The sequence below is a fragment of the Pristiophorus japonicus genome, chromosome 15 (assembly GCF_044704955.1).
Source record: "Pristiophorus japonicus isolate sPriJap1 chromosome 15, sPriJap1.hap1, whole genome shotgun sequence".
In the NCBI taxonomy this organism is placed as follows: Eukaryota; Metazoa; Chordata; class Chondrichthyes; family Pristiophoridae; genus Pristiophorus; species Pristiophorus japonicus.
The window spans coordinates 176,534,650-176,547,270 of record NC_091991.1 but is presented as its reverse complement, the minus strand read 5'-3'; positions in this window follow the sequence as shown (position 1 = coordinate 176,547,270).

The window sequence follows — 12,621 nt, the reverse complement described above, 5'->3', positions numbered from 1 at the left end:
CCAGGGGATACAGGCCGATCTCATTAGTGTATTGGTACCACTCAGCATCGCTGGCCTGCAGAATCTCTGTTCCTTTCTGGAGTCAGTTTGTAGGTGATCAGGTTCTCTCTAACCCTCTGAGAAAGATGTGCGGAAGTAATGATTGCACAGCCTCTAATCCAGCGAGTTGCTGCATGCCCAGACAAGCTTCTTCTCTCAGGTCAGATCTGTAGGAAAATCTCATCCTCGAATTCAAATCCCTCCCTGGCCTCTCCCCTCCCTATCTCTGTAACCTCCTCCAACTCTCCGAGATCTCTGCGCTCCTCCAAATCTGGCCTCTTATGCATCTCCGATTTCCGTCTCTCCACCATCGGCGGCCGTGCCTTCAGCTGCCTGGGCCCTCAGCTCTGGAATTCCCTCCCTAAACCTCACCGCCTCTCTCCTCCTTTAAGATGCTCCTTAAAACCGACCTCTTTGACCAAGCATTTGACCGGTCCTAATGTCTCCTTCTTTGGTTCGGTGTCAAATTGTGTCTGATAACGCTCCTGTGAAACGCCTTGGAATGCTGTAGTCTGCAGTGGTGCCCGTGGTTACTCAGCCTTTACAAAGCAACAGGTCTTAATGTCCTGGTCTGTGCAGAGTGAGCTGGTCTCCAATGGGGCACCAGTTAAGATGATATAATTGGTCCTGGTGACTCCAGGAAAGGGAGAGGAACAGTCAGGGTCCCTGTTCCCCATCGCAATTCCGGGATAGTGGTGCAAGAGGGAGGGATTCAAATTCCTGGGACATTGGAACCAGTTCTGGGGGAAGTGGGACCTGTACAAAAGGGGCGGTCTGCACTTGGGCAGGACTGGAACTGATGTCCTAGGAGTAACATTTGCTAATGCAGTTCGGGAGTGTTTAAACTAATATGGCAGGGGGATGGGAACCTATGCAGCGAGATAGGGCGAAGTAATATGGAGTCAGAAACAGATGGTAGAAAGGCAAAAAGCAATGGTGGAAGGCCAAGTAAACAAAGGCAAGAAACAAAAAGGGCCATACTACATCATAATTCTAAAAGGACAAAGGGTGTTAAAAAAACAAGCCTGAAGGCTTTGTGTCTTAATGCAAGGAGTATCCGTAATAAGGTGGATAACTGTGCAAATAGATGTTAACGGATATGATGTGATTGGGGTTACAGAGACGTGGCTCCAGGATGATCAGGGCTGGGAATTCAACATCCATGGGTATTCAACATTCAGGAAGGATAGAATAAAAGGAAAAGGAGGTGGGGTAGCATTGCTGGTTAAAGAGGAGATTAATGCAATAGTTAGGAAGGACATTAGCTTGGATATGTGGAATCTTTATGGGTAGAGCTGCAGAACACCAAAGGGCAAAAAACGTTAGTGGGAGTTGTGTACAGACCTCCAAACAGTAATAGTGATGTTGGGGAGGGCATCAAACAGGAAATTAGGGGTGCATGCAATAAAGGTGCAGCAGTTATCATGGGTGACTTTAATATGCAGATAAATTGGGCTAACCAAACTGGAAGCAAAACGGTGGAGGAGGATTTCCTGGAGTGCATAAGGGATGGTTTTCTAGACCAATATGTCGAGGAACCAACTAGGGGGGAGGCCATCTTAGACTGGGTGCTGTGTAATGAGAGAGGATTAATTAGTAATCTCGTTATGCGAGGCCCATTGGGGCAGGGTGACCATAATATGGTGGAATTCTACATTAGGATGGAGAATGAAACAGTTAATTCAGAGACCATGGTCTAGAACTTAAAGAAGGGTAACTTTGAAGGTATGAGGCGTGAATTGGCTAGGATAGATTGGCGAATGATACTTAAGGGGTTGACTGTGGATGGGCAGACATTTAGAGACCGCATGGATGAACTACAACAATTGTACATCCCTGTCTGGCGCAAAAATAAAAAAGGGAAGATGGCTCAACCGTGGCTATCAAGGGAAATCAGGAATAGTATTAAAGCCAAGGAAGTGGCATACAAATTGGCCAGAAATAGCAGTGAACCTGGGGACTGGGAGAAATTTAGAACTCAGCAGAGGAGGACAAAGGGTTTGATTAGGGCAGGGAAAATAGAGTACAAGAGGAAGCTTGCAGGGAACATTAAGACGGACTGCAAAAGTTTCTATAGATATGCAAAGAGAAAAAGGTTAGTAAAAACAAATGTAGGTCCCCTGCAGTCAGAATCAGGGGAAGTCATAATGGGGAACAAAGAAATGGCGGACCAATTGAACAAGTACTTTGGTTCGGTACTCACGAAGGAAGACACAAACAACCTTCCGGATATAAAAGGGGTCAGAGGGTTTAGTAAGAAGGAGGAACTGAGGGAAATCCTTATTAGTCGGGAAATTGTGTTGGGGAAATTGATGGGATTGAAGGCCGACAAATCCCCAGGGCCTGATGGACTGCATCCCAGAGTACTTAAGGAGGTGGCCTTGGAAATAGCAGATGCATTGACAGTCATTTTCCAACATTCCAAAGACTCTGGATGAGTTCCTATCGAGTGGAGGGTAGCCAATGTAACCCCACTTTTTAAAAAAGGAGGGAGAGAGAAAACAGGGAATTATAGACCGGTAAGCCTGACATCGGTAGTGGGTAAAATGATGGAATCAATTATTAAGGATGTCATAGCAGCGCATTTGGAAAGAGGTGACATGATAGGTCCAAGTCAGCATGGATTTGTGCAAGGGAAATCATGCTTGACAAATCTTCTGGAATTTTTTGAGGATGTTTCCAGTAGAGTGGATAAGGGAGAACCAGTTGATGTGGTATATTTGGACTTTCAGAAGGCTTTCGACAAGGTCCCACACAAGAGATTAATGTGCAAAGTTAAAGCACATGGGATTGGGGGTAGTGTGCTGACGTGGATTGAGAACTGGTTGGCAGACAGGAAGCAAAGAGTAGGAGTAAATGGGTACTTTTCAGAATGGCAGGCAGTGACTAGTGGGTTACCGCAAGGTTCTGTGCTAGGGCCCCAGCTGTTTACATTGTACATTAATGATTTGGACGAGGGGATTAAATGTAATGTCTCCAAATTTGCGGATGACACTAAGTTGGGTGGCAGTGTGAGCTGCGAGGAGGATGCGATGAGGCTGCAGAGTGACTTGGATAGGTTAGGTGAGTGGGCAAATGCATGGCAGATGAAGTATAATGTGGATAAATGTGAGGTTATCCACTTTGGTGGTAAAAACAGAGAGACAGACTATTATCTGAATGGTGACAGATTAGGAAAAGGGAAGGTGCAACGAGACCTGGGTGTCATGGTACATCAGTCATTGAAGGTTGGCATGCAGGTACAGCAGGCGGTTAAGAAAGCAAATGGCATGTTGGCCTTCATAGCGAGGGGATTTGAGTACAGGGGCAGGGAGGTGTTGCTACAGTTGTACAGGGTCTTGGTGAAGCCACACCTGGAGTATTGTGTACAGTTTTGGTCTCCTAACTTGAGGAAGGACATTCTTGCTATTGAGGGAGTGCAGCGAAGGTTCACCAGACTGATTCCCGGGATGGCGAGACTGACATATCAAGAAAGACTGGATCAACTGGGCTTGTATTCACTGGAGTTCAGAAGAATGAGAGGGGATCTCATAGAAACATTTAAAATTCTGACAGGTTTAGACAGGTTGGATGCAGGAAGAATGTTCCCAATGTTGGGGAAATCCAGAACCAGGGGACACAGTCTAAGGATAAGGGGTAAGCCATTTAGGACTGAGATGAAGAGAAACTTCTTCACCCAGAGAGTGGTGAACCTGTGGAATTCTCCACCACAGAAAGTTGTTGAGGCCAATTCACTAAATATATTCAAAAAGGAGTTAGATATAGTCCTTACTCCTAGGGGGATCAAGGGGTTTGGCGAGAAAGCAGGAAGGGGGTACTGAAGTTGCATGTTCAGCCATGAACTCATTGAATGGCGGTGCAGGCTCGAAGGGCCGAATGGCCTACTCCTGCACCTATTTTCTATGTTTTTATGTTTCTATAGTGCATGTGTAGGATCATTGGGAGAGCTGGGTTTCCATTCAAATTATTCCAGGGACATCACCGATTCCAGCCTTTCTCCATACTCACCTGTCAAAAATACACCTTCAAAACTCAGCTGCTAATCTTGTTCATCCTTTTGAAACGTTCTGTGTTAATCACAAAATGTCACGATAAAGAAAACGACTGAAATCCCTTGCCCGTAAAAGGGGGTAAATCAAAAACCAAATTGACCCACTTGCTCCTCTTAGAATCATAAAAATTTACAGCACGGAAGGAGGCCATTCGGCCCATTGTATCTGCTCCGGCCGACAAAAAGCTATCCAGCCTAATCCCACCTTCCAGCTCTGGGTCCGTAGCCCTGTAGGTTACAGCACTTCAGGTGCACATCCAAGTACTTTTTAAATGCGATGAGGTTTTCTGCCTCTACCATCCTTTCTGGCAGTGAGTTCCAGACCCCCACCACCCTCTGCGTGAAAAAAGGTCATCTCATCTCCCCTCTAATCTTTCTACCAACTACTTTAAATCTAAGCCTCCTGGTTATTGACCACTCTCCTCCTGTTGCTCTTCTCCCAGGCTTCACCACCAGAATGAACATTAAAGCCCCTCAGCCCCAAACCATTAACAGCACAACACCTAACCTGTTCCATCTCTGTGCTGTGTGTGTTAGCCTTAGCCACGGTTTGTGGATAGTAACAGTGGGAGCTGCTTTATATTGAGTCAGTAAGGGGCAGCATTGAGTGTAAGTGAAGATGCCAGCACGTTTTGTCACTGGAAGCTGCTCAGTTACAGATGCCGTGTAACAGAGCGCTGTCTGCTTTCTGTAAAGGATCTGCAACTGAAAGATTAACCTCCGGGGTAGATTTAACCCCTCCCGCTTGGCAGAAACCAGGCAGGTAAGCAGTTAAAATTCACCGGCCGACTTAACCTGTGATGTCGCACCCGGATCCCGCTGTCTCCAATTGCTAGCAGACCTTCTGCACAGGCAGTTAAGCTGCCCGCCTAAAGCCAGCGGGGGTCCTTCTTTAAATGTGCAAATTGGGGTTCGGTGATGTAATTGAGTCGCATCATATCATCGGGATTGGAAGATGTCATCGGGATCAGATGCTGTCACCAGGGTACGATGATGTCGTCCGTCAGATGATGTCACTCGGGTATGATGATGTCGTCTGTCCGATGATGTCACCAGGGTACAATGACGTCGCCTGTCCGATGATGTCACCAGGGTACAATGATGTCGTCTGTATGATGAGGTCATCCGGGATCTGCTCGGTCGATGATGTAATCGGGCCCTGACTGAAATTTTAATTCTGGCTTGAGCGCCGGCGGGGGTCATTTTTGCAGCTTCCCCCCGTCCCCTGCCCCCCGCCCCAAACCCCTCCCACCCCCCGCCAGGTCAGAAGAGCATCGTGGTGTGAAGAGTGAGGAAAGTGAATCGTTTGCTTTCCTTGGTGCGGCAGGAGGAGCACCTCGGGCCCCACGAGGAAGGTTTGGCCTCCCTGGCCCCTTGATCTCCTCCCCCTTCCCTCCCCGTGAGACCCCAGAGAGATTTGGGTGTCCTATTACAGCAAACACAGAAAGTTTGCATACAGTTGCGGCAAGCAATTAGGAAGGCAAATAACATGTCGGTCTTTATTACTTGGGTGTGAGAGTATAAGAGTAAGGAAGTCATGCTACAATTGTACAGGGCCTTGGTGAAACCACACCTGGAGTACAGTGCACAGTTTTGGTCTCCTTTATCCAAGGAAGGATATACTTGCCTTAGAGGCGGTTCAATGAAGGTTCACTAGACTGATCCCCCGGGATGGGAGGGAGATTAAATAGATTAGGGCTATATTCTCTAGTGTTTAGAAGAATGTAAGGTGATCTCATTAAAACATATAAGATTCTGAGGGGGATTGACAGGGTAGATGCTGTTCCCCCCGGGCTGGGGAGTCTAGAACCAGGGGGCACAGTCTCAGGATAAGGGGTCGGCCATTTAGGACTGAGATGAGGAGGAATTTCTTCACTCAGAGCGTTGTGAATCTTTGGAATTCTCTGTCCCAGAGAGCTGTGGATGCTGAATCGTTGAGTGTATTCAAGGCTGAGATAGGTTGATTTTTGGACTCTAGTGGAATCAAGGGATGGGGCGGGAAAGTGGAGTTGAGGTCGAAGATCAGCCATGATCTCATTAAATGGCGGAGCAGGCTCGAGGGGTTGAATGGCCTACTCCTGCTCCTATTTCTTATGTTCTAACGTTCTCTCCTGGAACTCCCCTTCCCCACACCTATGTCCATGTGTTGATACTTCTGGACAGGGTACAACTTTGGACCCCGCACACGGAAACGGGAAGTCCAGTGGATTCGGATTATGTGACAATCCAGTTCACTGCCCCTTTAAGAATATTTATTTTTAAATGTAGTGTTGCTGCTTCCTGGTCATATATTTTTGGCAGACACCTGGGGGGTCACTGTAAGTTGGGACCGGGACTGACCTACCTTCACTTCACAGCAACAGTTAGTGACCAAATAGCTCTCTTCAGACTGTTGGAAGATCCGATACAACAAGTATTGGATAAATAATTGAAGGGGAGAAAATTGGCAGGGCTGCGCGGGAATCACAGGGGACTGGGACTAATCGGATCGCTCTTTCAAAGAGCTGAGGCACAATGGGCCGAATGGCCTCCTTCTGTGCTGTAAGATGCCATCACCCTAACTAAAGCGGCCACCCACCAGGAAACAGCCTGCAGCAGTAGCTGGGCTGAACGTGATATCATGCTCGGTCTTTCGGGTCCTGTTTGGACAAGCTGGGTCTCGGTGGATATGTACACAGGGCTCGGAATCTGCCAATAGCTGTTGGTAGTTTCGCGACATCACTATCAAAGGCACAAAGAGCTCGTGGAGCTGAAATGTCACACTGCCATGTGTTCTGCTGAAGATAAGGCTGGAGCCAGGGATTGTTCATCCCCCCACCTCGACTCCCTTCGCTCCACCATTGGCGGCCATGCCCTTCAGCTGTCTAAGCCCCAAGCTCTGGAATTCCCGCCCGAAACCGCTCTACCTCTCTCTCTCTCTCTCTCGCTCTCTTCCTTTAAAGCTTTGCTTGACACCTCGCTCTGTGACCAAGCATTTGGTCACCTGCCCTGATGTCTCGTCCTTTGATAATGATCCTGTGAAGCATCTTGGGACATTTTACGATGTTAAAGCCGCTATATAAATGCAATTTGTTGTTGTTGCTTAATAAGGGGACGTCTGATTAGTATCTGACCCCAGGACAGTCCATCTAGGAGTGTTACATCTGCCATTAAACCCCAGTATCCCCTCCTTTGATGAATAAGAACATAAGAAATAGGAGCAGGAGTCGGCCATTTGGCCCCTCGAGCCTGCTCCGCCATTCAGTACGATCATGGCTGATCTGGTCATGGACTCAGCTCCACTTCCCCGCCCGCTCCCCATAACCCTTTATTCCCTTATCGCTCAAAAATCTGTCCATCTCCACCTTAAATATATTCAATGACCCAGCCTCCACAGCTCTCTGGGGCAGAGAATTCCACAGATTTACAACTCTCTGAGACAAGAAATTCCACCTCATCTCAGTTTTAAATGGATGGCCCCTGATTCTGAGGATGCATACATTAAGTTTTTTTAACCAGCAATTGTTATAGATTTTCTCTGCCCTCCTTAAAAAAACCAGTTCCTTCACAGAAACGACTCTGATATGCATTACTCCACGCCACATCGCTTCAATAATAGATTTCCACAGCCTTTCTCTACCTCAAGAGGACAGAATTAGTGGAGTGCAGACATCTCAGGGGGCTGTGGGGCTGGAGGAGATTACAGAGGTAGGGAGGGGCGAGGCCATGGAGTGATTTGAAAACATGAATGAGAATTTTGAAATCAAGACTTTACTTAACTGGAAGCCAATGGTAGGTCAGTGAGCACAGGGGTGATGGGTGAACAGGACTTGGTGCGAGTTAAGACACGGGGCAGCCGAGTTTTAGATCACTTCTTGTTTATGTAGGGTAGAATGTGGGAGGCCAGCCAGGAGTGCGTTGGAACAGTCAAGTCTAGAGGTAACAAAGGCATGGATGAGGGTTTCAGCAGCAGATGAGCTGAGGCAATGGCGGAGACGGGCGATCTTACGGAGGTGGAAATAGGCGGTCTTAGTTATGTTGAGGATATGTGGTCGAAAGCTCATTTCAGGGTCAAATATGACACCCAGGTTGCGAACAGTCTGGTTCAGCCTCAGACAGGAGTCGGGGAGAGGGATGGAGTCAGTGGCGAGGGAACGGAGTTTGTGGCGGGGACCAAAAACAATGGCTTCGGTCTTCCCAATATTCCATTGGAGGAAAGTTCTGCTCTTCGAGAAGGCCTCACAGTTCCCACCATCCCACTGCCCTTCATGTACACGCTTCCAGTCTCAACCCTTCTCCCCGTTGTGCCCGAGTGGGGGGGGCGGTGGGGGGGGGGGGTGCACGGTCTGATTATTGCTGTGGGTGTGAAGCTTGCCTCTCCCCCCCCCTCCCATGCAGCAGCCGGCAGAGGAGAGGCAGTCTTAGGTGGCTCTCTGAAAGTGGGGCATGAAATCAGCCTGGAAACCAGCCGACCACCTGCTGAATGCGGACTGTGACAGCGAGTTTGCATTCCCTGACAATGTCAGACAAGGAGGAACTATTTTGGTTATCCCTGCATGATCCCTGCTCCCTTGCCCCACTCTCCTGCAGGCTTACTGAGTCCGCACTTGTTGTCGCGTCACTCGCTCCGTTCCATCCTGCACAGCTGCACAGAAAGACACCATCTGGCAGCCTTGCGCCAGGAAGGGCTTTGCTGGAACAGCCACGATTAATGCTTTTTGTATGTAGCAGATGAGTTAGTAATTGCTATAATTGTCAATGACAAGTCTTGGAGAGAGCAAACCCCCCTCCACTGCAATTATTCCATCATTGTACTACGCTCCGAGGAACTGTTTACTAACCTGGCGTGTGATACGTGCACTGTGCTCCATTTGTTTTATTGTTGTTGGACGGTTGGGACTGAAGCCAGCGTCCTGCAAGGCAGTGCTAGCCTTTCCTTTCAAACCAGTGAGAGTCGTCCTTTTTACAGACTGCCTGTGAGTGTCCCTGCCTTCCTCCTCGTTGCATTCAAATCCAGACTGGCCGCATTGCCTCCCTGCCCCAACTCCTTCTTACCCCGAAGTTCAACGCGGTCCGATTGTTTGCCCTCATCGTGCGATCCACAAAACCTTAAACCCCGATCTCGGCATCACTCATGCTTGACTCCGTCCCTAAACCTCTCCGCCTCTGTAATGTATTTACCTGTGAGCACGCTCACGGGTTTGTCGAGCTGTTGAGTTGGGAGTGGCTTAGTCAGTCGCGTGATGTTCACAAGACTCAATAAAACCCCGGCCAGTTGGGTCTGGGGGATCCACGATGAGGTTGTGAGCCGGATGAACTGGTATTGTGTAGTGTGATTGTTAAATTGCTAATAAACCAACTCGTTCTTAATAGCAATGTGTTGCTATGAATTCTTAAACAAAGAACCCACAAAGCCTCGCTAGCTCTCTCACCTCCTTATAGATGCTCCTTAAAACCTACCTCTTTGACTCAGCTTTTGGTCACCTACCCTAATATGTGTTAACGTTTGCTCGGTGTCACATTTTGTGAAGCACCTTGGGATGTTTCACCACGTCAAAGGCGCTATATAAATGCACGTTGGTGTCGTTGTTCCACCTAGGATTCTCGCCAGTATAAATTCTCCCATCATTTCTTGGTTTTCCCGCTCACCCAGCACCATTCCCCATTCCTTGATTGAAAAGAAAGAAAGACAGACCTGCCTTTATATAGCACCTTTCACAATCACCGAACATCTCAAAGCGCTTTACAGCCAATGAAGTACTTTTGGAGTGTAGTCACTGTTGTAATGTAGGAAACGTGGCAGCCAATTTGTGCACAGCAAGCTCCCACAAACAGCAATGTGATAATGAATAGATAATCTGTTTTTTTATGTTAGTTGAGGGATAAATATTGGCCAGTACACCAGGGATAACTCCCCTGCTCTGCTTTGAAATAGTGCCATGGGATCTTTTACGTCCACCTGAGAGAGCAGATGGGACCTTGGTTTACCGTCTCATCCAAAAGACGGCACCTCCGACAGTGCAGCACTCCCTCAGCACTGCACTGGAGTGTCAGCCTAGATCTATGTGCTCAAGTCTCTGGAGTGGGACTTGAACCCACAACCTTCTGACTCAGAGGCGAGTGTGCTGCCCACTGAGCCACAGCTGACACTGGGTGTTCTGCACGTCACGCCCAACCACCAATCAATGGACAACCACAGCATTCCTGTCAATCACGTAAAGCCCCTCCCAGCTCTGATGGCAGATATCCAATGCTACTGGCAAAGAAAGTCTCACGACTGGTCTTGGGACTTTAAGGGGGCGAAGGGGGGTATCGGTAGAGATGAAGCTGAACTCCCTCTCTCCGCCAACACCCAATGGCCTCCTTCTGAAAGGTCTGTGTATGGATGTTGTGTGAGAAGAGGATTGAGCTGGTGTGAGGGACCTTCCCCGTCTAATGCCACCATCATCCTATCACTAGTCACCATCAGAATTCATAACAGTGGCTTGAGTGAGGTGACAGAGAGTTACGTGTGTCCATGGAAACACATCCCAGAATAACTCAGTGCATTCAAGACAGGAGCGACTGGATGACAAAACTGATAATTAAAAAATTGGGAATGCAACTAGAATTGTTCGACTTAATGAGAGCTCTGTCAAGAGATGCACGTTTAGCTCGTGGTCATCGATCTGCTTTGGGAGATGAATCCGTAACGGAAGAAGTTACACATGGTCCATCGGAAGGACTCGGTGTGTGGACGTGTCCTGGTGTTCCTAATGTGCAGCTGCTAATGATCACCTCATTGATCCGGGAGGTGTGACCATGTCAACCCAGGGTTCTCTCACCACAGGAATAAGCTCGAGGAGGAATCCAAACAGGGAATCAATGGAAAGTAAAAAGTGTAAGAAAGCAAAGGATGGACAGGACCGTGGCCTTCTAACACGGTGTGTTAGCTGGGCACTGGTGTGTGAATAGGACTAGACAGGAAGGGTGTTTCCCGCGGGCTGGGGAGTCTAGAACCAGGGGTCACAGGCTCAGAATAAGGGGTCGGCCATTTAGGACTGAGATGAGGAGAAACCTCTTCACTCAGCGCATGGTGAATCTCTGGAATTCTCTACCCCAGAGGGCTGTGGAGGCTCAGTCTTTGAGTATATTCAAGACAGAGATCGATGGATTTTTGGATATTAAAGGAATCAAGGGACATGGGGACAGTGAGGGCATTGAATGGCAGAGCAGGCTCGAGGGGCCGAATGGCCTACTCCTGCTACTATTTCTTATGTTCTTATATTATGAATGAGATTGCTTTTTCTGTGCTGTAAATTTCTATGATGCTATGAAATGATTGCAAATTATGCAAAGTTATAGCCAAAGGGGAGAGGAGGGAAAGAGAGAGAGAAAGAATTGGAGAAGAATCCAGACACCGTTGAACATTGAGGGATGAAAAGTAGAGTTGATTTCATCCCAGGACCACTTTGGGCTCAATGGGCAGCACTCTCTCTCTCGCCTTGGAGTCAGAAGGTCGTGGGTTCAAGTCCCACTCCTGGGACTTGAGCACATAAATCTAGGCTGACATTCCCAGTGCAGTGCTGAGGGAGTGCGGCACTGTCGGAGGTGCCGTCTTTCAGACGAGATGTTAAACCGAGGTCCTGTCTGCCCTCTCAGGTGGGCGTAAAAGATCCCATGGCACTATTTCGAAGAAGAGCAGGAGAGTTATCCCCGGTGTCCTGGGCCAATATTTATCCATCAATCAACTTAACAAAAACAGATGATCTGGTCATTATCACATTGCTGTTTGTGGGAGCTTGCTGTGTGCAAATTGACTGACACATTTCCTACATTACAACAGTGACTACACTCCAAAGAAAAAGTACTTCATTGGCTGTAAAGGGATTTGAGATGTCTGATGATCGTTAGTGGCTCTATATAAATGTAAGTATTTCTTTATCTGCAAACAGTGGGTTGCACAGCAGTCAGGGAGGGGCTTGGGACATGCAAAAACATCATGGGACATAAGAACATGAGAAATAGGAGCAGGAGTAGACCATATGGCCCCTCGAGCCTGTTCCGCCATTCAATAAGATCATGGCTGATCTGATCATGGACTCAGCTCCACTTCCCTTCACTCCCTTATCGCTCAAAAATCTGTCTATCTCTGTCTATATTCAATGACCCAGCCTCCACAGCTCTCTGGGACAGAGAATTCCACAGATGTACAACCCTGAGAGAAAAAATTCCTCCTCATCTCAGTTTTAAATGGGCGGCCCCTTATTCTGAGACTACGTTCCCTATTTTTAGTTTCCCCTATGAGTGGAAATATCCTCTCTGCATCCACCTTGTCGAGCCCCTCACTATCTTATATGTTTCGATATGATCACCTCTCATTCTTCTAAACTCCACTGAGTATAGGCCCAATCTACTCAACCTATCTTCATAAGTCAATCCCCTCATCTCCAGAATCAATCGAGTGAATCTTCTCTGAACAGCCTCCAATGCAAGTATATCCTTCCTTAAATACGGAGACCAAAACTGTACACAGTACTCTAGGTGTGGCCTCACCAATACCCTGTACAGTT